This window comes from Hylobates moloch, unplaced genomic scaffold (assembly GCF_009828535.3).
Source record: "Hylobates moloch isolate HMO894 unplaced genomic scaffold, HMol_V3 SCAFFOLD_14, whole genome shotgun sequence".
Classification (NCBI taxonomy): Eukaryota; Metazoa; Chordata; class Mammalia; order Primates; family Hylobatidae; genus Hylobates; species Hylobates moloch.
This window is the reverse complement of record NW_026652289.1, coordinates 81,792,760-81,816,813: the sequence shown is the minus strand read 5'-3', so window position 1 is coordinate 81,816,813 and position 24,054 is coordinate 81,792,760. Positions and strand designations below refer to the sequence as shown.

The 24,054-nt window shown below is 46.9% G+C and overlaps 1 protein-coding gene across 7 annotated transcripts in view; it reads right to left on the bottom strand.

Annotated features, from left to right (window-relative positions):
- The window catches only part of APBA2 (amyloid beta precursor protein binding family A member 2), a 237,897-nt gene that overhangs the window by 155,301 nt on the left and 58,542 nt on the right, over positions 1 to 24,054 (bottom strand). The window contains exon 1 of one of the 7 annotated variants that reach the window (XM_058428018.1): positions 5,446 to 5,460. The exons of the other annotated variants lie outside the window; for them this stretch is intronic. The gene's annotated coding sequence lies outside the window, so the exon portion shown is untranslated. Of the gene's footprint in view, positions 1 to 5,445; positions 5,461 to 24,054 lie in introns of those variants that run through there. 7 annotated transcript variants of the gene reach the window in all.

The window sequence follows — 24,054 nt, the reverse complement described above, 5'->3', positions numbered from 1 at the left end:
AAATAAATAAATAAATAAATAAATAAATAAATAAATAAATAAATAAAATAAAATAAAATAAATAAAAATAAAGGGATGGAGAGAGGAACCTGAAATTTATAAAACACTTGAAAAGACTATCAACTTCTAGTTCCAGAGCAAGATGGTATAGACTGCTTTTCCTCCTCCCCTCTATCATATGCAAAAAGCCATACTTATAATTTTATTACATTAGATTGTGGTTATGATTCAAAACTCTGTGAATACACTAAAAAACACTGAATTGTACAGTTTAAAGGTATGAATTACATGGTATGTGAATTATAACTCGATAAATTTGCTGTCAAAAAAAGAAATGAAGGAGAAATGAAGATATTCTCAGGAGAAGAGCGGCAGAAGAATTTATTACTAGCAGACCCACCTTTAAAGAATGGCTAAAGAAATGTCTTCAAACAGAAAAAGAGACTAACAGAAGAAGACTAGATTGTCCTTCACCTCATGAGGTTCTTTAATCATACTTTAAGTTGAGGCAAAAGTTATGATGTCATACGATAAGGTACTCATTGGATATGGAGGAAATACTTAAGACAATTATATTTAAAAAGTGGTGAGGGTAAAGGGTCCAAAGTGGTAAAACTCTGACACCAGTAGGCTGACATAATATTTACAGCAACCATAAAGAACAATATCCAAAGCCGTACATTCAGACACAGTATAAATAAGGAAATATGGGACTCTAAAAAATGTTTGTCACCATAGGAAGGCAAGGAAAAAGAAACAGAGGAATGAGAAAGAGAAGGAAAAAAATCATAAAATGCAGACTTAAACCCTAACAAGTTAATAATCATTTTAAATATAAATGGTCTAACTACATCAAATAAAAGACATTGATTGGCAGAATGGATTTAAAAAATAACCTACAGGCTACCTACAAGAAACTCATTTCAAACATAACATTGGTAGACTGAAAGTAAAGGATGGGAAAAGACATGTCATGCAAACATTAATCATGAGAAAGCAAAAGTGGCTATATTAATATCCAGGTAGACTTCAGAGTAAAGAAACTAAATAAAGACAAGGAATAATATTACACAATAATAAAATGCCCAACCTACCAAGAACATACAGAAATTCTAAATGTGTACCCACCAGACAACAAAACTCATACAGCAAAAACAAATCTTGCCAAAGAGAAAAATAGACAAATTCACAATAATATTTGGGGATGTCAGTACCCACTCTGAGCAACTGACACAACTACTAGACAGAAAATCAGCAAAGATACAGAAGTGTGCAACACCATCCAACAAAAAGATCAAATTGACATTTATAGAACATTCGACCCAAAAACTGCAGAATACACATTCTTTTCAACTGTCCATGGAACATACACTCAGACCATACCCTGGGTCACAAAAAAAAGCCTTAATAAATTCAAAAAAATTAAAATCATGCAGAATATGTTGACCAAAAGGGACTCTAACTAGAAATCAATGACAAAAAAACTACAGGAAAATCTCCAAATACTTGGAAATTAACCAACACACTTCTAACTACTCCATAGGTCAAAGGGGAAATCTCAAGGGAAATTTCAACTATATAGAACTGCACTAAAATGACAACATGACATACCAAGTTGGTAGGATGCAGCTCAGACAGTGCTGAGAGTAAAATACATAGTTCAGTAAGGTTTCAAGGTACAAGATCAACATTCAAAAACTGATTGCACGTCTATACACTAATAACAAAGAAGTAGAAATCAGGACTGTTAAATGTGACACCATTTGAAGTTGCTCTAAAGATAACAAGAGGATACTTACAAATATATCTAACAAAACATGTACAGGATCTATATAAAATAAAAATTACAAAATGACAAGGAAGGAAATCAAAGACCTAAATACTGAAGAGACATACCCATGGATTAGAACACTCGACATAGTTAAAAGGTCGATTCTGCCTAAATTGATTGACAGGCTTAACAAAAGTCCTGTCAAACTTTGTAAGGTATTTTGTAGATGCAAACAAACTTATTCCAAAATTTATTAGAAAGAGAAAAGCCTGAGAATAGCCAAATAACTCTGAAAAAGAATAAAATTGGGGAAATCACCCTGCCTGATATTAAGGCTTCCTACAGAGATACAGTAATCAAGACAGCGTGGTATAGGCAAAGGGAGAGACACAGAGATCAAATGGAATGGAGTAGAGCGCCCAGGAAAAATGATCCCTACAAATATGCCCAACTGATTTGTCACAAGGAGCAAAAATAATTCCATGAAGGAGAGACAGCCTTTTCAATTAATGGCGCTGGAGTATATTTGCACATCCATAGGCAAAAAAAAGAAAAAAGAAATTTGACATAAGTTTCATACCTTATACAAAAACTAACTCAAAATGAATCAAGGACTTAAATATAAAACCAGAAAACATGTAGAAAAAAAAAATCAAAGGAAAGAGCTTTGGGACCTTAATGATTAGGCAAAGAGTTCCTAGACATACACCAAACACAATATCCATAAAAGGAACAAACTTGATAAAACTTTGACCTCCTCAAAATTAAAAACTTTCATTCTGTCAAGGATCAAGTTAAGATAACAGAAAAAAAAATTATAGTCTGGGAGAAATTATTTGCAAATCACGTACCTAACAAAGGACTTGTATCTAGAATATATAAACAACCCTCAAAACTCAACAGTAAAAAATAAATAAATAAATAATCTAATTAGAAAATGAGCAAAAGTGGGCCAGGTGCAGTGGCTCATGCCTGTAATCTCAGCACTTTGGGAGGCTGAGGCAGGCTGATCACCTGAGGTCAGGAGTTCAAGACCAGCCTGGCCAACATGGTGAAACCCCATCTCTACTAAAAATACAAAAATTAGCCAGGCGTGGTGGCAGGTGCCTGTAATCCCAGCCATTCGGGAGGCTGAAGCAGAAGAATCACTTGAATCTGGGAGGCGGAGGTTGCAGTGAGCCGAGATCGTGCCACTGCACTCCAGCCTGGGGGACAAGAGCAAGACTTCATCTCAAAAAAAAAAAAAAAATGAGCAAAAGTGATGTACAGATATTTCACCCACGAGGATACACAGATGGCAAATAATCATATGAAAAGATCCCCAACATTATTAGGCATTAGAAAAATGCAATCTAAACCACAACTAGGTATCACTACACACCTATGAGAATAGCTAAAATAAAAAACAGTGACAACACCAAATGCTGGCAAGGATGTGGAGAAACTGAATCATCCATACATTGCTAATGGGAATATAAAATGGTACAGCCACTCTGGAAAATAGTTTGGCAATTCCTTTAAAACTAAAAATGAATTTACCATGCAATCCAGCAGTTGTAGATCATAGAGGAATAAAAACTTGTTTTCACATAGAAACTTGTAAGTGAATGTTCATATAGCAGATGTGGGTTCATAACAGCCCCAAACTGGAAACTCCAAATGTCCTCTAGTGGTTGCCATAGGTTAGGAATGATGGAAGAGGGACTGTGCATGTGGCTACAATGGGGTGGCATTAGGCAGTCCTTTGCTGATGATACAATTAAATATCTTGATTGTGGTGGTGGTTACATCAAGTTGCACATGCAATTGGACTGAATCACACAGACACACACATTATAACTGCTGGAGTCTGAATAGTTTTTGTTGACTACATCGCTGTCAATTTCCTGGTTTGACTATTGTACTCAATTTCCTGGTTTGACTATTGTACTATCGTTACGCATAATGTTAACATTGAAGCGAGGCTAAGTGAAGGGTGTTCAGGATCTTCTTGAATATTTCTTTGCAACCTCCTGTGAATCTAAAAATATTTCAAAATAAAAAGTAAAAAACAAGAGTATATCAACTCCCCCCAAATTCCTTAGATTTATATTCTAAAACAAGTCTGTTTGTTGGATTATGTTGTCAAAGAGACCTTGGTCACAGCCCCTGTTTAGTGGACTGTGGCCGGCTTTCTCACCCGCTTCTGCTGGTAACAGAAGTGAGTCACAACTGAGTTCAAATTCCGACTCTGACACCTGCCAGCTGTGTGGCTTGGAGAACCCATCTGGAAGGTCCTCATCAGTCCTTCACTTCTCATCTTTCAGGTGGGTAGGGAGGATGAAAGGACATCTTTCAGGCAAGGTCCTCGGCAATGTGCTGGGCACAGGGAAGGCGCCTCACTGGCTGAGGATCTTCAACAATGCCCCTGCCAGGCCTGAGCTGCATGACTTTCCTTTCCATTCTTAAAGCACCTGAGTAACAGAAACATCTCCGACAGAAGGGCATCCCTCCTTCCCAACTCTAGGAAGACCTATACACTGAAAATACCACATCCCACATCAGGCCAGACCAAACAAACAGAATCAGAAAAATATTCTTTAAAATATGAACCTGATAACCAGCTAAAAAATTCACACCAGGCCTTCTTCACTGAAGGCTTTGGGTTTGGTCCTCTCTCCTACAGCATCCCATCCAGTCCCCAGTGCACCTGCCACCCACCTAGTGCCCCACCCAGAGTTTTCAGCCCTGGATTGCCACCAAGGTCTCCAGGCAACTTTGAAAACATACTGACATCTGCGCAGGTGGTATAGTGGCGAGTGTAGCTGCCTTCCACACCATACTGATATCTGTATGCAAAGTCCCTGCCTTGTCCAGGAAGCGGTTAAAGTACCAATTTAAAGAAGACCATCATCACTAGCATCTAATGAGTCTGCAGATCACAACCTCTAGGGCAACCTAAAATAATAAATTAACATATACTTAAAGCTAGTGGAAGAGCGATGGGAAATAAAACTGCTTCACTCTTAAAAGGCAAGGAAGTTAGGCTAGGCATGGTGGCTCACACTGTAATCCCAGCATTTTGGGAGGCTGAGGTGGGCAGATGGCTTGAGCCCAGGAGTTCGAGACAAGCCTGGGCAACATGGCAAAATCTGTCTTTATTATTACTATTATTATTATTTGAGATGGAGTCTCACTCTGTCGCCAGGCTGGAGTGTAGTGGCGCGATCTCTGCTCACTGTAATCTCCGCCTCCTGGGTTCAAGCGATTCCCCTGCCTCAGCCTCCTGAGTAGCTGGGACTACAGGCGCCAGCCACCACGCCCAGTTAATTTAGTATTTTTAGTAGAGATGGGGTTTCACCATGTTGGCCAGGATGGTCTCGATCTCCTGACCTCCTGAACTGCCCATCTTGGCCTCCCAAAATGCTGGGATTATAGGCGTGAGCCACCGCGCCCAGCCAAAACCCATCTTTATTATTAAAAAATATATACAATTATAATTTTTTTAAAGAAAAGGAAATTATCAAAGGTAACTAGAATCAGGTCAGAAGGTCTCAGAGGCCAAGCTGAAGACCCTACCACCAGCCACAATGAACCTCAATGGGGATAATGATTGCAGTGGTTTGAAACCTGTGAAACATGTTCACGCCCCAGGAGTTCACGACGATAGATTAAAATAAATTTTAAAAAACCACCTTTGGAAGGTCATGGGAAACAAATTCATCATCTTCAAAACTGGTAAATGAAGTGGAAGAACCACATGGCACCCGGCCTTTTCTCTCTGAACTGTCCCACTGGGTGACCACAAAATGGATAAAGGGAGGTATCTCTTTAGAGAAGCAACAAGCTGAGAAGTAAAAAGAAAATGATAGAATTAGAGTATCACTTCATTTAAAAATATGCTTAAAAATACTAACGTCCGGGATCTATACGCGAGACCGATTAAATCCAAACCTTCAGGAGTGGAGCCCAGGCACCTGTCCTTTAGAAATGGCAGCTGGAAATCTGCAGTCAGAGTTGAGAAGTGCTGGGTGTCCCTGCAGTTCCCTTCAATGCCCTCACCTTCGACAGGCTTCTTCCATTCACGCCTCAGTCACCCACCCGGCCGCTCCCCCAGGATCCTGTTCCTCCACCGGGAGTCCCCTGCAGCTGTCTCTCCTTATCAAAGACACTCTGTCATTCACATCCAGCTCAGAGCCCGCTTCCTTCAAGAAGACTCTCTTGATTTTCACAAAGCTGAACTGAGTGGCTTCCTCGGCTTTCCTGAGATAGAACTTGGGCCCCGCACAGTTCACCCTCCGTCAGCACAGAGGACTTCTAGTGAATGTCGCAGTTGCTCAGGCACACAATGCACTTTTAGAAGCCTCATTACCCCGAAGGCTCCTCATGGCTGCCTGCAGCCAATCCTCACTGATGCCCCAGACCCAGGCAGGCCCTCATCTGCTTTCCGTCTCTGTCATTAGGCCCTTTCTAGAAACGTTCTATACATGGAATTGCACCACATATAGTCTTTCGTGTCTGGCTTCCGTCAGTCAGCACACTGTTTCTGAGTGAACTAGGTATTTTTAAGCGTATATGGGGATTTGGTATTTAAAGGAATCCTGGATGAACTTAACAGTAAGCAAATGAATCACTTCCCGGTGTGATTCATCATCTCCTTGGGTCTTCACTGTGTAAGAATGATAGGTGTAGGCCAGGCGCGCTGGCTCACGCCTGTAATCCCAGCACTCTGGGAGGCTGAGGCAGGCGAATCACCTGAGGTCGGGAGTTCGAAACCAGCCTGACCAACATGGAGAAACCCTGTCTCTACCAAAAATACAAAATTAGCCAGGCATGGTGGTGCAAGCCTGTAATCCCAGCTACTCGGGAGGCTGAGGCAGGAGAATCATTTGAACCCGGGAGGCGGAGGTTGCGGTGAGCTGAGATCACACCATTGCACTCCAGCCTGGGTGACAGTGTGACACTCTGTCTCAAAAAAAAAAAAAAAAAAAATGATGCGTGCATCCTGGTTCCTCTCCCAGGGGTGGTCTGAATCCTGGTCCACATGATAGTTTGGCTCTGATGGGGGCAAAGATGCTCAGGCCATGCTTCTCATTCCATTTTCATCCATTTACTCCACAAACCCTTCCCATACCTGAAGCCTCAGTTCCTAAAGGGGAACCTAGGAGGGTGTGAGAGTCCATCTGCCCCCCACAGACCACCAGCATTATGTGTGATGACCCACCAGCGAGGGTTTCTAAGGTAGACAGATGTTATATGATTATGATTATGAGAATTCAAAGTGCTTCTTTTTTTCTTTTTTGAGACAAGGTCTTGCTTTGTCACACGGACTGGAATACAGTGGCATGATCATAGCTCACTGCAGCCTCAACCTCTCGGGCTCAGGCAATCCTCCTGCCTCAGCCTCTAAGTAGCTGGGACTACAGACATGCACCACCATGCCCAGCTAATTTTAATATATTTTTTTGTGGAGACAGGGGTCTTGCTGTGTTGCTCAGGCTGGTTCTGAACTCCTGGCCTCGAGCAGTACTCCTGCCTCTGCTTCCTGAACTGCTGGGATCACAGGCACAAGCCACTGCACCCAGCCTCAAAGTGCCTTTTTTTTTTTTTTTTTTTGAAACAAGGTCTCACTCTTGTCGCCTGGGCTGACTGAAGTGCAGTGGTGTAATCTCAGCTCACTGTAACCTCTGCCTCCTGGGCTCAAGCAATCCTCCCACCTCAGCCTCCCAAGTAGCTGGGACTACAGGTGCCTGCCACGAGGCCCAGCTAATTGTTTGTATTTTTAGTAGAGATGGTGTTTCACCATGTTGCCCAGGCCACTCTAAAACTCCTGGGTTCAAGTGATCCACCTGCCTCGGCCTCCCGAAGTGCTGGGATTATAGGCTTAAGCTCCCACACTCAGCCTCAAAGTGTTGTTAACTGAAGCTTGTCCTCATGAATTTTTCCAGTTTCCATAGTGTCAGTTTCACAAGGACAGGTGCTGCCTAATTCTCTGCTATAGGCCCCATGCTCCCTGCATGTCGGGAGCAGTCCATGAAGATTGCTTAAAAACTGGAACTGCTGACACTGAACAATAGCACACAGGCACTGCATTAGTTTTCTAGGAATGCTATCACAAAGTACCACAGGCTAGGGGACTTAACCAACAGAAATGTATTTTCTTCCACTTCTGGCGACTGGAAGTCTGAGACCATGGTGTCAGCAGGGCTGGTTTCTCAGGAGGCCTCGCTCCTTGGCTCACATACGGCTGTCTTCCGCCATGTATGTTCACGGCCATCCTTCTGTGCCTGTCTGTGTCTGAATCTCTTCTTATAACGAGATCAGTCAGATTGGATTAAGCTACCTTGATGACATCATTTTAACTCAAAGACCCTCTCTCCAAATACGGTCACATTCTGAGGTCCATTTCAACACATGAATTTTCAGGGATCACAATTCTCTCCGTTTTTACGTATACTTGAATGCGGTGGCTCACGCCTGTAATCCCAGCACTTTGGGAGGCCGAGGCGGGCAGATCATGAGGTCAAGAGATCAAGACCGTCCTGGCCAACATGGTGAAACCCTGTCTCCACTAAAAATACAAAAATTAGCTGGGCATGGCGGCGTGCACCTGTAGTCCCAGCTACTCGGGAGGCTGAGGCAGGAGAATTGTTTTAACCCAGGAGGTGGAGGGTGCAGTGAGCCAAGGTCGCACCACTGCACTCCAGCCTGGTGACAGAAGAAGATTCTGTCTCGAAGAGAAGAGAAGAGAAGAGAAGAGAAGAGAAGAGAAGAGAAGAGAAGAGAAGAGCAGAGCAGAGCAGAGCAGAGCTCTGTAGAAGAAATAAACTTAAAATGAAGAGATTTGTTTAATGAATAGTTACTGAACCACCAAAGCAGTACTAAAAACAAGACTATAGCCAAGTAAGGAAAACTTGGAAATTTTCTGATATTAAAAAGGCATTTCTGCAGTCAAAAAAAAAAAAAAATGTCGGGAATAATGCTTAAAAACAACAACCCTCCTGCGGGCCGGGCGCAGTGGCTCACGCTTGTAATCCCAGCACTTTGGGAGGCCGAGGTGGGCGGATCACGAGGTCAGGAGATCGAGACCACGATGAAACCCCGTCTCTACTAAAAATACAAAAAATTAGCCGGGCATGGTGGCGGGCGCCTGTAGTCCCAGCTACTCAGAGAGGCTGAGGCAGAAGAATGGCGTGAACCCGGGAGGCGGAGCTTGCAGTGAGCCGAGATCACGCCACTGCACTCCAGCTTGGGTGACAGAGCGAGACGCCGTCTCAAAAAAAAAACCCTCCTGCTTTGGAAGTATAATGAGGTCCACAGAGTCTGAAGTTGTCTCCTGGAATGTAAACAGCTCTGGATTTGATAAGCACTGGAAAACACAGAGGCTGTTAAAGCCAGGCAGAGACGCAGGGTTCATGAGTTCTCATTAGCTCCCTGCCCCAGTGGGGACAGGCCTCAGACACACACAAGCCAGAGCTCTGTGCCACTGACAAAATGAAGCCATTACCAGCTGATAATGAACTCTTCAGCAAGAGATTTACCTACAGAAAAATGCAGCCCCTTCACCAAGTCTTGAAACTGTTGGAGATACTAAGAAGCATGCAGAATTATCCCAAAACGCTACACTTTCATCTTCACCTGTCTGTGCACTTAAAATACTTTTCAGGTTCCTCCTGGATCAGTGAGGATAGGCTAGGCTGTGCTGCGGCAACAAACAGCTCCCACGCCACAGGGCCTGGGCCCAGTAATGGTTTCTGTCTTGCTCACTCAGAGTCCACTGTGAGTCCAAAGCAAACAACAGCGATGTTGCTATTATGGCCCCTCCTCCTCGGCATGCGCTTCTAGGACCAATGTGACTGGAGAAAGGACAGCATAGACAGTCCCTTCCAGCTTCTACCCACAAGTCACTTCTGCTTACATGTCATTGGCTGAAGCAAGGCACATGGTCTTATCTAACTTTGAGAAAGCGTAGAGTGCAATCTGCTCATGTTCTCAGGAGCATCGAAAATTCTACTGGGCAGTGCAAGTGCTGGCCACTTCTGCAAAGACACCACAGCAAGAGACACGTCCTCCAAATGCTCCCCCGCCTGTCTTGGCTCCTCTGAGTTCAACCCAGTCACAGCAGGACACAGTCATAGGGCAAACGTGGTGGGCTTGGTGCAGCACAGGCCACACATCAAACCAGACGGTGCTCCCTTCTGCCTTGGGGACGGCACCCTGGACATATTGTGCTCCCACAGAAGCCACCAAAGTAGCATGGGGGAGGCCTGATGTGCAGGTGCAAGGGGCAGCGTCCCCATCACCCCAAACCTGATGCACAGCACTACCCGTCGCCCTCTCCTACAGCCCTCGGCACGCGCCTCCCCACCACAGAGCCCCTGCTCACCAGGCCATAGTGCTCCCACACAGGAGAGGTGCTCCACACCACTATGCATCAGGAAAACGCCATCCAAACCACAGAGAGCTGCTACCCCACTCCCATCAGGGTGGCCACAATTGAAAAACCGGAAAATAACAAGTGTTGGTGAGGATGTGGAGAAACTGGAACCCTTGTATACAGTGGGTAGGAATGCAAAATGGTACGGCCCCTTTGGAAACTGCTATCCTTAAAATATTAAAAATAGAATTACCATATGACCTAGGAATGACTCCACTTCTGGTTGTATGCCCGAAGGAAGTGAAAATGAGAGCTCAGTCTGGGCGTGGTAGCTCATGCCTGTAATCCCAGCACTTTGGCAGGCTGAGGTGGGCGGATCATGAGGTCAGGAGATCGAGCCCATCCTGGCTAACACGGTGAAACCCGATCTCTACTAAAAACACAAAACATTAGCCGAGCGTGGTGGTGGGCACCTGTAGTCCCAGCTACTCGGGAGGCTGAGGCAGGAGAATGGCGTGAACCCGGGAGGCGGAGCTTGCAGTGAGCCGAGATCGCGCCACTGCACTCCAGCCTGGGCGACAGAACGAGACTCTGTCTCAAAAAAAAAAAGAAAACAAGAGCTCAAAGTGTACCCCCATGTTCACAGCAGCATGATTCACAACAGCCAAGAGGTAAAAGCAACCCAAGCGTCCTTCACCAGATGAATGATCAACAAAATGTGGTCTGTTCATACAAGGAAGTATCCCTCGACCTTAACAGACAAGGAGACTCTAACACGTGCTACGACGTGTGTGCACTGTGAGGACGTTGTAAGTGAAATATGCCAGTCACAAAATATAAATCCTATACGATTCCACTCATATGAGGCACCTGAAGTCATCAAAATCATAGACAGAAAGTACAGTGGTGGGTGCCAGGGGGTGAGGAGAGGAGGAATGGGAGTTAAGTGTTTAATGCGGACAGAGTTTCAGTTTTGCAGGATAAGGAGAGTTCTGGAGGTGGATGGGGGAGATGGCTGCACAACTGTGTAAATGTACTAAACGCGACTGAGCTCTACACTTAAACATGGTTCAAGAAGGTGAATTCTATGTTACATGTATTTTACATAATTTTTAAAATAAAATAGTATTTAATTTTAAAAAGTTTATAGTAGCTTCCATGACCCACTGGATAAAGTCCAAATATCTAAACATGGGACTGAAAGCCTCCAAAACCTGGCCGTCGCCTGCTCCATTCTGACACTGGCTATTCCCTGACTGCATCTGCATCTCTCCAGCCTCCGAGCCTTTCCTCATGCAGTTCCTCCTACTTGGGACCCCACCCATCTGTTTTCCCTCCTTGCATCTCAATCCAGCCCACCCCTGGGGTCCATGGCATTTGTGCTTTGTAAAACACCATGGTATGCAACTGCATACGCCAGCCCCTGCCTGCCCTGGAGGCAGCAAGCCCCAGAGGGCCGGGAGGGCTATGCCCCACCCTTCTGTTACCACAGCACCTGGCATGACGCCCTGCACATGGTAACCAACCACACTCTCTACTGCTGAGAATGACCAGCTGGATGATAAAAACTAGAAACCACAGACCCGAGTCCTCAGGCCAGAGCTGGACCAGCTGTGATGTGCATACAAACCCCCAGTCTCGTTAACATGCAGGTTCCGAGTCAGCAGAGCCAGGGTGGGGCCTGAGACTGCGCATTTCTCACAGCTCCTCCATGGTTGCTGAGCTATGGGTCCATGGCCCTGCCTGCAGGAGCAAGCAACCGAGGGCCAGAACCAACACCTACCTCCAAGCACAAGGTTCTGCCCCAAACACACCCAATGCAATGGAACCGGCCCGAGGTCTTGGCCCTACCCTCGGGGAACCCACCAAGGCCCCCCACGCCTCCCTAGGCACCTGGGAGGGGCTTTGATGAACACCCGAATTCGAATCACTCATATGTTCCTGCAGATGGAACCAGCTTTTGTGTTTAACTTCATTGTTCTCTACAGTTAAATAAATGACTATAAAACCAGCTTCTTAGACCCTCTTAATTACTCAGAAGAAATCCCACAAAAGATGCATTTCCCTGAACAGAGCAGGTGAGCAACTACAATAACATTTCTTGAACAGAGCTGATGTTCCTCCTGGGGTAATTTAAATAAGCCACAATGGTGCAATCATTAAAATTAATTACACAAGCCTAAAAAAGCCACAGTATGGGAAACAGAGGAGAGAACAGGGTTCCAGTCCTGGCTGTTTGGTGAATTCACTGGTGTGACCTTAGCGAGACCCTTAGCTCTCTGCAGCTCAGGTTTCTCCTCCAGAACAGGAAGTATGGCTGAGAAAGCTGTGGCTTATGGACTGCTAGGGACCCACAGGCAGATGGCCAAGTGAGTTTATGGGGCATTGAAACCGAAGACCACAGAAAACGCATCACCTCTAATGAGAGTAAGAAACTGTCTCCTGAAACTTCTGCTTCAGGTCTGTAATATAGAGGTATCCTAGGTGATTAAGTAAAATGTATTTTTCACAGGGTTGAAAATCAACCTGTCTGACAAAGTCCTACAATTCTAGGCTGTGTTCATTGCAACAAATACAGATACACACAGCGTCAGAAAGGCCAGGAGACTGGGTGAAGTGTGAGCGATGGGGCTGGAGGTGGGCCGGCTGTGCCTCTGGCCCAGATCTCTGCATAGGAAACCAAGCCTACCAGTTGGTGTTCACATGCACGTGGCCCTGAGGGCCAGAGTGAGGGACCCTCCTGGGCAGAAATCCACAGGACACACACATGGTCACCAAGCAATCAGGTGTTAGAAAGGTCCCCAGGTTTGGAGGATGCCAAGGCATATGGGGAAAGAAATTCCCTGTCCTCCAGGTGTGCCCGGGACTAGCAGGAGGCAGGTGAGAGGCCGGTGTGCAGCAGGGCAGGAGGCCCTCACTCCTAGGTGTCAACTGTGAATTTGCTGCAGCCTGACCGTGAGCACCGTCTTCAAGCAGATGCCAGGACTGGGAGCCCAGGGCTGAAGAAGGCAGACCAAGCCCCCAACCCCCACAGGCTTCCTGTCTGGAGTGGCACAAACAACAATAAACAAATAAGCTAAAGAATTAAAGTGGGGGTGCTTGTGCATGGTAGGGGGTTACCAGCGCAGGGATGTGGGCCAGTACCAAAGTCCGCAGAAGCCACCTGGAGAAGGGAACGTTGGAACCAACACAAAGAAAGTGATAAAGTTATTAGCCAGGCAGGATTTTGCAGGATAGAGTTTTAAGAAATAAAGTCAGTTGAGGAGGGGCCTCCAGCATTTACTCTGAGTGGGATGGCCGGAGAATGGAGAGCTCCGGTCCGAGGAGCATTCTCATTTAAGTTTGTATGCAATAAACCAGCTGCTGAGCAGACACAGACTTGGGTGGGAAGGTATGCAGTCAGCGTGGAAACAGGAACCATCAGGAAACTGGCACAGCAATCTAGCAAGGAGATGACAGGCTCTCATCGCACGGCAGCGGTGCCGGTGTGACCAGGGGCAGCTTACCGAACAGATTCCATGTGGGGTTTGAGAGAGACAGGAGTCAAGTTTGGCTCCAAGTCTATGGTCTAGGCGTCCAGAAGCATGGAGCTGCCATTTACTGAGATGTGGAGATTGGGGTTGAGACAGCCAGGGACAGCTTGGTGCCTGTTGTGTGGGGACGTCAATTAGAACTCTAAGGGAAAGTGCTGGGTGGGCAACAGGGTGTACAGTCTGGAGGTCAGGAGAGAAATCAGAGCTAAAAGATAAATGTGAGATCCTTGTGCCACAAGTCGGAATGAGGTCAACCGTGGTGGGAGTGGGGACCGAGCGGAGAAGAGGGGCATGGACTGACCACAGAGACACTCTGACACTCACGGGTCAGTAAAGGGACTGAGCAAAGTCCAGTGAAGCAGGAAGAAAATCCCAAGCACAGAGTGCCCCACAAGCCAAGGGAAAAAGGTGTTTCCTAGAGGGGACGACTGTGGCAAACACTGCTGGCCAGTCACATGGGAAGGGACCAAGAGCTGACCACTGGATCTGGAGACTTGGAGTCTTAGAGATCTTGATCTTTAAGTGATGGGGTCAAAAGTGTCAGGAGATGTGTCTGTGGAAGGGGCAAAAGTCCGACTGGAGTGGGTGTAAGAGAGAATGGGAAGGGAGGAAATGGAGAAAGCCACTGCAGACAACTCTTTCCAGAAGTTCTACAGCAAAACAAAGCACAAAAATAGGCCAGCAGCAGAGGGTGGGGCGGGGGGGAGTGGGAGCAAGAGACTTCTGTTCTCTTTCCTACGATAGGAGCGGAAGGCAGCTGTTTCAATGCTGAGTGTGAAGGCCAAGATCCCATGGACCACAGGCAATGCTGCTGGAGGGCAGCGTGAAGCTGAGGGGCAGCATCTGGTGCTAAAATAAGGAGGGGCTGACTTTTGAGCCAACTATACATTATTTCCAACTCAGGAGGAGAGGAGGATTCTGCACAAACGCTGGTAGGGAGTGATGAGGGGGTGGGAGTCTCAACCAGCCATATGGGTCCTCATTTCATCAAAACTCCTGGAGCCTGCAAAACACAGACGGAGACTGGGATTCCAGGCTAAGGGAGACACCAGGACCTCCAGATCCCAGGGAAGCAACAGGGTCACAGAGTAACCAACAAGACCTGCTTGTTCTTCCTTTTCCTGATGAATCTCGACATTTATGTCATACGAAGAGCATGGACTAGGGCTCTGAAGATACAAATGTGAGTCGATCTTCATTAGCTGCTTGAAATTAGCAAAAATCATGTCATTGCTATACATTATCATTTTCTCTATCTGTACAATGGAGATAGTGACTCTTGCTTTTCTCAGGATTGCTAAGACGATAAATACATGTAAAATGTCTCAGTTAATGAAAATTCAAGTTGTAGGAACACAGTAAGATATCATTTCTACAAAGTTTGAAAATATCATAACAATAGGATATATCATTTAGGCATACATGCAGTGTAAAAATAAAACATGCCTCCAAAAAACAAACAGTAAATTCAATTTACTGGGTTTCACAGGGGTGGCTGGGGAGGCATGCTCATGGAAGGCTGAATCATATTTGTACATGTCTTAAACTGGATAGCAGGTACCCCAGATACTCCTTTTTTCTTAAACAGAGTCTTGCTCTGTTAGCCAGGATGGAATGCAGTGGTGCAATCATGGCTCACTGCAGCCTCAACTTCCCAGGCTCAAGTGATCCTCTTGCCTCAGCCTCCCACGGAGGTGGGACCACTGGTGCACATCACCACACCTGGCTTTTTTTTTAAATTTTTTTGTAGAGACAAGGTCACCCTATGCTACCCAGACTGTTCTTGAACTCCGGGCTCAAGCAATCCTCCTGCCTCGGGCTCTCAAAGTCATTCCTCTTATTATTCTATGTATTTCTGTATACTTGGAAAATATTCTTTAAGCCTTCCAAGTCTGTCTTGTTGCTGCTGCTCCTGTCTACACAGTCAGTTGTCCAAGTTTTCCTTTCTACTATGTGACATGTGGTCACGGTTCCCATGAGTGATCAGGAGGCTAGGTCCAGGGCTTGGCCACCAGATGGGGTTGTGCATTCAAAAAAAAGCTATGGGATACAAAAATTAGCCAGGCGTGGTGGTGCATGCCTATAATCTCAGCTACTTGGGAGGCTGAGGCAGGAGAATCCCTTGAACCCATGAGGTGGAGATTACAGTGAGACAAGATTGTGCCATCCACTCCAGCTTGAACAACACAGTGAGACTCTTGTCTTAAAAAAAAAAAAAAAAAAAAGGCCAGGTGCAGTGGCTCACGCCTGTAATCCCAGCACTTTGGGAGGCCAAGGCGGATGGATTATGAGGTCAAGAGATCGAGACCACCCTGGCCAACATGGTGAAACTCTGTCTCTACTAAAAGTACAAAAATTAGCTGGGCGTGGTGGCACACGCCTGTAGTCCCAGCTACTAGGGAGGCTGAGGCGGGAAAATTGCTTGAATTTGGGAGGCGGAGGTTGCAGTGAGTGGAGATCGTGCCACTGAACTCCAGCCTGGCAACAGAGCAAGACTCTGTCTCAAAAAATAAAAAAATAAAAAAATAAACTATGGGAGATACATATGTATACACAGATTAGCATACACACGTGCTTCCTAGCTCTGTCTGCTGAGAGGGCCTGGAAGCAATGTACCTCGGTGACAAGAAGAACCCTGTGTCCAGACCTTGGTTTCTAGATACCATTCTTCAATAAAATAAGGCAGGGATCTTTGCAGAAACAGCTGAGTCCAGGACCGGGTAGGAAAAATTCAAGATGAGCCTGAGTATCTTGTGCCAGAAAGAGGTACAGTTTTCTTTGGCTATCTGTAAGGGATCGGTTAGAATCTAGGCCCCCCTGCAGATACCATAATCCTCAATGCTCAAGTCCCTTCTATAAAATAGTGTAGAATCTGCATATAACCTATGAACATTCTTCAGTATATTTGAAATCCTTTCTAGATTATTTATAATACCTAGTACAATGTAAATGCTATGTAAATCGTTGTTATACTGTATTGTTTAAGGAATGATGACAAGACATTGTTCAGTAGAGATGCAACCATCTATTTTTCCCCCAAATATTTCCCATCCAAGGTTGGTTGAATCCACAGATGCAAAACTCACAGCTACGGCCGACTGACTGTACTCAAAAAAACAAAAAGGTAGGGATCTCTCAAGGGGACACGGGAGGCCACCTAAAAGAGCTTCACATGGTCAAAGCTGGGACAGTTTGAGCAATAAAATAAATAACATAGCACTGGATTACAAAGCAAGGTGTAAATTATATATCCACAAATCCATGTTGATGTAAATGTTTGAATAAATAAATGGGGGAGAATAGATAAGTCTCCCATATAGAAATATTCCAAATAATTTATACAGATATCCCCACCCCCCATGAAGGAGGTGGAGTGTAACTCCACATTCCTTAAGCATGGGCTCCCCACATCGACCTCCTTCCAGGGAGGACTATGGAAAGAAGGTGGGGTAATCTTTGTTTTCTTTTTTTTTTTTTGAGACGGAATCTCGCTCTGTCGCCTAGGTTGGAGTGCAGTGGCATGATAGCTCACTGCAAGCTCTGCCTCCCAGGTTCACGCCATTCTCCTGCCTCAGCCTCCCAAGTAGCTGGGACTACAGGCGCCTGCCACCACACCTGGCTAATTTTTTGTGTTTTTAGTAGAGACGGGGTTTCACCATGTTGGCCAGGATGGTCTCGATCTCCTGACCTCATGATCCACCCACCTCGGCCTCCCAAAGTTCTGGGATTACAGGCATGAGCCACCATACCCCGCTGAAGGTGGGGTAATCTTACAGTGAGCAACTGGCAAATGCTACCTCAGCCAGGTGATCTCGGTCAACATCAATAGTGATGAGTCACGTTGATATCATGTAACATTGATGTATGTTGAAAATGGCGCTTCACTTCTGTGGTTTTCCTCCCCCAAACCTGTAACTCCAGTCTAACCATGAGAAGAACAGCAGATAAACCCAAATTGAAGGACATTCCACAAAGACCTGTACTCTTGAAAACTATCAAGGTAATTAAAAACAAGGAAAGCTGAAAAACTGTCACAGACCAGAGGAGGCTAAGGAGACACGAGGACTATAGGTAATGTAGTGGCCTGGACAGGTTCCTGGGACAGAAAAAAAACATTAGGCAAAAACTAAGGAAACTGGTACAAACTGCAGAGTTTAGTTCATAGCAATGGACCCATGTTGGTTCCTCAGTTATGCCAAATGCACCGTGTGATGTAAGATGTTAACAAGAGAGAAGACTGGAGGAAGAAAGCATGGGAATTCTCTGCAGTCTTTGCAACTTTTTTATAACTTTAAAGCTGTTCTAGAATTAAAAGTTTACTAACAACAACAAGAGGCTGGGCGTGGTAACTCACAACTGTAATCCCAGCACTTTGGGAGGTGGAGGCATGAGGATCACTTGAGCCCAGGAGTTCGAGAACAGTCTGGGCAATACAGTGAGACCCCGTTTCTACAAAACATTTAAAAACTAGCCAGGCATGGTGGTGCTCACCTGTAGTCCCAACTAATTGGGAGGCTGAGGTGGGAGGATGGCTTGAGCCTGGGAGGCGAGGCTGCAGTGAGCTGAGATCGTGCCACTGTACTCCAGCCTAGGTGACAGAGCGAGACCCTGTCTCAAAAAAACAACAGAAGCAATGGAATAGGCTCAGCTCCCAGGAGGGCAGGCACCTCTCCTCAGTGATATGTAGGAACTGGCTAGTTAACACATTCATCCATGCACCCTGGAAAGCACTCTTCCGCAGATACCCCAGGGGCTTCTGCCTGGCCCTGACTTGCTGCCTCCACTGAATCTTGGTCTTCTGGAAGCTCTGCTCCTTGCAAGTATTCCTCTCCCTGATGCACACATAAATACACACCTGCCCAAGTCACTCTCTGGGTGGCTTGCTTTTCAGAAGGTTTCGGTAGCACAGCAGTTTGTATCACAGCAATGCAAACAACAGCACATGAACGGACAACCTGTCTGGGTGATTAATTCCTTTACCACCCTGCCATGATGCTCAGCCAGCCACACTCTCCTCCCTTCTCGGTGTGCTCTCCTCACTTGAACAACTAACAAACAACTAAAAGCGAAGCCAAACCTCTGCCATTTCTTACACAGAGCCCCTGGACCCCATGGTGTTTCCTTGAGCTGGACTTGCTGGCTGCCCCACCTCCCGCTTGACAATTCTGCAGCCTTGGACGCCCACCCCTGCCCATCCTCACCAACCCGCCGGCCTCTCACTCAGCAACATTTACTGAACAGCTGCTCTGTGCCTGGCCTGGGACATCCAAGATATCCCACCATGTGGCTCATTCCCAAACAACGGCTTCCTGCCCCTACGTGCAGTGAGCACTAGCAAAGATGCTGCAAGGCCCTAAAAACCACAACCGCAGGGCACGCACTGTATCAGCATTTACAGTATCTGCCTATAATAAAACGGGTACAGTAAGACCACAAAACACTGACACAGAACAAGACAAAAGAAAGAAAAAAGAAATTGCTGGTAAATATTCCAGGGCATAGCTGTAAGCAAAGGCTGTGGCTCTGACAGCCGGTGAAGCTGCGGGGACAAAACTGGACACACCAGGACTCTCCAACGGGTGTGTCCCCATCACCTGCCAAACTCTGAAGTTACACAGGGCAGAGAGCTAACATGTTAGTCCAAAAATCTCTACAAAAGGGGACTCTTCCTCAGTCTCAAGCTCCCAGAGTTTTAATTTTTTTTTTTTTTTTTTTTTTTTTTCAAAAATAAACAGAACTCACCAGTGGCCAAAGGGAAGAAGGATATGGGGTAGAAGGAGGTGGCCATTATGGCAAAGAAAGGAAAAGGAGAATTTCTGTCTTGGAAGAAAGAAAGCGCCTTGGCCTCAGCCCAAAGGGCCCCTCTTAGGAGCTGGTGATCCAGCAAACCCTGAACCTCTGTGAGCCTCTGACTCCTTCTCTACATGAACTAACCCCTGTGGGGATGCTCTGAACATCGAATGAAACCACAGATGCAAAAGCCCCCCGAAAACAGTAGACTCTATACATGGGAATAACCACATCATCACCTCTCCGGATGGTGCAAGGACCCAGAAGTCCATGGCCCTGGGATGGAGAACTGGCTCCGTAACACCCTGCGAGGCCGACCTAGAGCCACGACTTGGCTCTGAGTATCCTAACGCGAGGCACTGTTAGTTTGTTAGTGCTCCTTGAAAAGCTGCTTTATTTATAAATAAGTTGCCTGACATCAAATCTTGAAGCAGAGGCATTAGTCAGTTTTGAAAATTTCCACTTCAAACATTAGCAGTTTAGAGGAAAAACCCATGAATGAGGTAGTATGTAGTCCTGGTACTGCGTAAAAAGTCAATCGTTCACTCCCAGTGAGATTTATAAGGTGGTTTGAGTCTCTAGAGGTGCTTTGCTGAGGCCTCCTGATTTTAAGGCTTAGTTCTGTGATGACCCAGGCAAGGAGCTCTGGCCCCCAGGAGGCTGCAGGGCTGCCTCTCCATTCTGGATGATGGGGCCGGGCTACAGGCCTCTCATGTCACAGATTCCAGTGGTAGAGCTGCTCCAAAGATATGAAGAAGCCTGCAGAAGCCAGGCCTGAGCACAGTCACCTCATCCCCTAGCCTGAGAGGCAGCTCAAGGAACACAGCATTCATGACAGGACAGGTCAGGCCAGGACAGGTGATGGCTCCCTGATGGCTCTGGCTCCAACAGAAGCCGAGAGAAGGCATAGCCTCTCAAGGATACTCCGGCCTCCGTCCACCTGCACACACACCAGGCCACACCCACGAGGATGGCCAGTCAGCGTGCAGCCAATACACCCACAGAGGGACAGGGAGCAGCCCTCAGTGCCAGCTCCAAGAGGCCCGCTGCAGGTCCCGTCACTGCCCCCAAAGAGCTGCCTTCCATTTTCACCTGACATTTCCATTAAGGTCCCAGCGTTTATCAGTCCAGAAGAGCAGCAGGCAGAACCTTCACCTCCCAAGAGCTGCGAGTGCACTGTGGCAGGAAAAGAAGATTTGGCATCTGGAGTCAGCTCCTGCTCTCCAGGAAAAGAGGGATGATGACATAGGACGTGAGCAAAATGAGAGCCCCATGATGGGAGAGAACAACTGATCAACCTTGCTGCAATGGAAAGGCTTGGTCCCTGAGTCTCTGTGTTAGCTTCCTACGGCAGCTGTGACAAGTCACCATAAATCTAGTGACTTCAAACAACACCAACTTACTATCTTACAATTCTATAGTTCAGAAATCTCACACAGGGCTGAGCGTGGTGGCTCACGCCTTTAATCCCAGCACTTGGGGAGGCTGAGGCAGGTGGATCCCTTGAGTCCAGGAGTTCAAGAACAGCCTGGGCAATATAGCAAGACCTTATCTTTACAAAAAAAATGCAAAAATTAGCCAGACATGGTGGCATGTGCCTGTATCCCAGCCACATGGGTGGCTGAGGCACGAAAATGGCTTGAACCTAGGAGGTGGAGGTTGCAGTGAGCTGAGATGGTGCCACTGCCCTCCAGCCTGGATGACACAGCAAGATCCTGTCTCAAAAAAAAAAAAAAAAGAAAGAAAATAAAAAGAAAGGAATCCCATGCAGGTCTCATTGAGCTAAGGTCATGGTGTCAACTGGCCTGGTTCTTTACGGAAGCTCTAGGCAAGAATCTGTTTCCTTGCCTTTTCTGGCTTCTAGAAGCCACGTGCATTCCTTGGCTTGCAGCTGCTTCCTCCATCTTCAAGGTGCACCACTCCAATCTCCACTTCCATCGTCACAGCACCTTCTCCTCTGACAATTAACTCCTCCAGCTTCCTTCTTATAAGGGTCACCATAATTATAAGGGCCCACCTGAATAATCCAGAATAATCTCTCCATCTCAAGATCCATAACTTAATTAGATCTGCAAAGTCTTTTCTGTCATATAAAGTAACAGATTTACAGGCCCCACGGCTAGGGTGTGGATATCTCTGAAGACCATTTTCCTGTCTACCACAGTCTCTGAATGACATACTCTCTTTAAACTGGAATCCTATCTGCAACAAAATCAAGATCTAAATTAAGATTTTGAAACTCATTAGGAAGAGACACATGCATGAAGAATGCAACTGTGCCGCCCACATTTGCATAACAGCAATAGGCTTGTTATCCGCTGCTTCAACCCATCACACCCAGTGTGGGCACAAACACCAAACAGCCTTGTGAGGCGGAACCCTCATACACTGTCGGCCCAGAGTCCTCCTCCTCATCACGACTCTATCTAAGACGGCTGTAAACACAGGATCTCCTCTGTGGAGAGTGTATTTTCCCTCCATCAATCTTCCTGGCAACAGCAACAAAATTCAAGGAGTGGCACCCTGTAATCCCAGCACTTTGGGAGGCCGAGGTGGGCTGATCACCTGAGGTCAGGAGTTACCAGCCTAGCTAGCATGGCAAAACCCTGTCTCTACTAAAAATACAAAAATTAGCCAGGCGGGGGGCAGGCACCTGTAATCCCAGTTACTCAGGAGGCTGAGGCGGGAGAATCACTTGAACTTGGGAGGCGGAGGTTGCAGTGAGCCAAGATCGGCCACTGCACTCTAGCCTGGGCAACAGAGCAAGACTCCATCTCAAAAAAAAAAAAAAAAACAAAAATCAATGAGTGGGGATCCTGATTTTCAGATGTCTAGCCACCAATAACCCTAAACACACAAAACTGCACTTCTCCCTTTTTTGTAATGTGAAATTTTCATATGAAACCCCCAAATCCTGAGTGCTGACAAAACCATCCCAACGACATCACCCAGAGTGGTTATTTCCAGTGCCTTGGACAGCTGCAAGAATCCATGTGATTTCAAACACGAACAACTGTGAGCGGCCAAGGTCACCCTGAGATGTCCTGAGTTTTGACTTACATTGCTTCTGACTTTCACTTTTTAATGGTCGGCTGAATACTTATGCTCTACCAGTCTCCTTCCCTCTGGTCGTCCCCGCACCAAAGAGAAACCTCATTTTTCACAGAGTCCTGACAGTGGCGCCACGGCTGGCTGCGAGGTGCCAGATGCATCTCTGCGTGCTCTGCCGCACCTCCTGCATGGCTGCGGCGTGCTTGGAAGAAGCCTCAGGCTCCCTACGAACAAGGAAGGCCCAGCTCTTCAGGGCAAAGTTCAAATGAAGGAGGAAGCCCACTGCCTCCCTAGGCAAAGTGGGGGCAAGGCCTCCACCAGCCCAGGACCCTCAGGTTCCCACCTTCTAGCAGCTTCCACTCCACCTGCTCTTCCAGGTGCCACCAGACTCCAGAACCCACGTGGGGCAAGCAGCGTGGCAGGGCTGCAGTGCTGCCCGGACCTTTCTGCAGGGCTTCATCCCAAACCACAAAGGAGCATCGGGCAACCACATTTCATGTTCTTTTCCAGTGTCTCTTTTTCACACTGAAGTCTGAAGTGGAGGCTTCCTCCTGCCCCTCTCTGCACGTATCTCTGCACAGTACAGCTGTTCCATTCATTTCTCAATATTGCCTTGGTTCCTTCAGCATGCCGAGCAGCACACCAGATTATAAAAGGCACAGGTTCTCCTGCTCACCAGGAACTCACACCCTAGGGGACATCGACTCTAAGAAACAGATGGGCTTGAGGGCATGTGGCCAGTACTGCGAGGAGCGAGTCCACATGGTGGTCCGGACCCAGCCTGGGAAGGCGTGTTGCGGAAGGGCTGAAGTAGATGCCATGTGCAGACGAAAAACGAGTGAGGTGGGTGATGGAGACCCAGGAGGCATCCCAGGCAGAGGGTACCGGATAGACAGTGACCCGGAGGTAAATCCAAGGGCCACAGCAATTTTCTGGGGTGACTGAGCATACAAAATAGAAGATGGCAAGAGGCAGGGTTGGCAGGTGAGCTAGGCTCCTGCACACTTTTCTGCATGGCTTAATCCCAAACCGCGAAAGAGCTCTGGGTGACCACAATTCGTGTTCTTTTCCAATGTCTCTTATCTGATGTCTCTTTTGGAAGAGACACAATTTGATCCTGAGAGCAGTCGCAGCCATCAGCAATACTCAAGACGTGCTGCTGGAAAAGATCACTTGACTGCAGGGTGGAGAGTGGGCCAGGGTGGAGAGTGGGCCATGGTGGAGAGTGGGCCAGAGTGGAGAGTGGGCCAGAGGTGGCAGGATGCAAGGGTTAGGGCAGGAGGCTGTTCAAACATCCAGCAGACGCAGTAGGGAGTTGGGGAGCATGGGGGCCACGGCAGGGCACTGTGGAGGGGCCACCCCAGCCTCCCCAAGCAGGACAAAGGGGGCCCTCTGGGATCCATAAGAGCCTGTGGGCACACCATGTAGGGGTGGTGTCTGGTTGGCCCATGGGCCTTTGGGTCTGGAGTAGGTGGAGCCCAGGGTGCAGCCACAGCCCAAGGAGGGGCCAGAGCTGGAGGAGCCGGGGCCATTGATGAGTGTCCTGGGGAGAA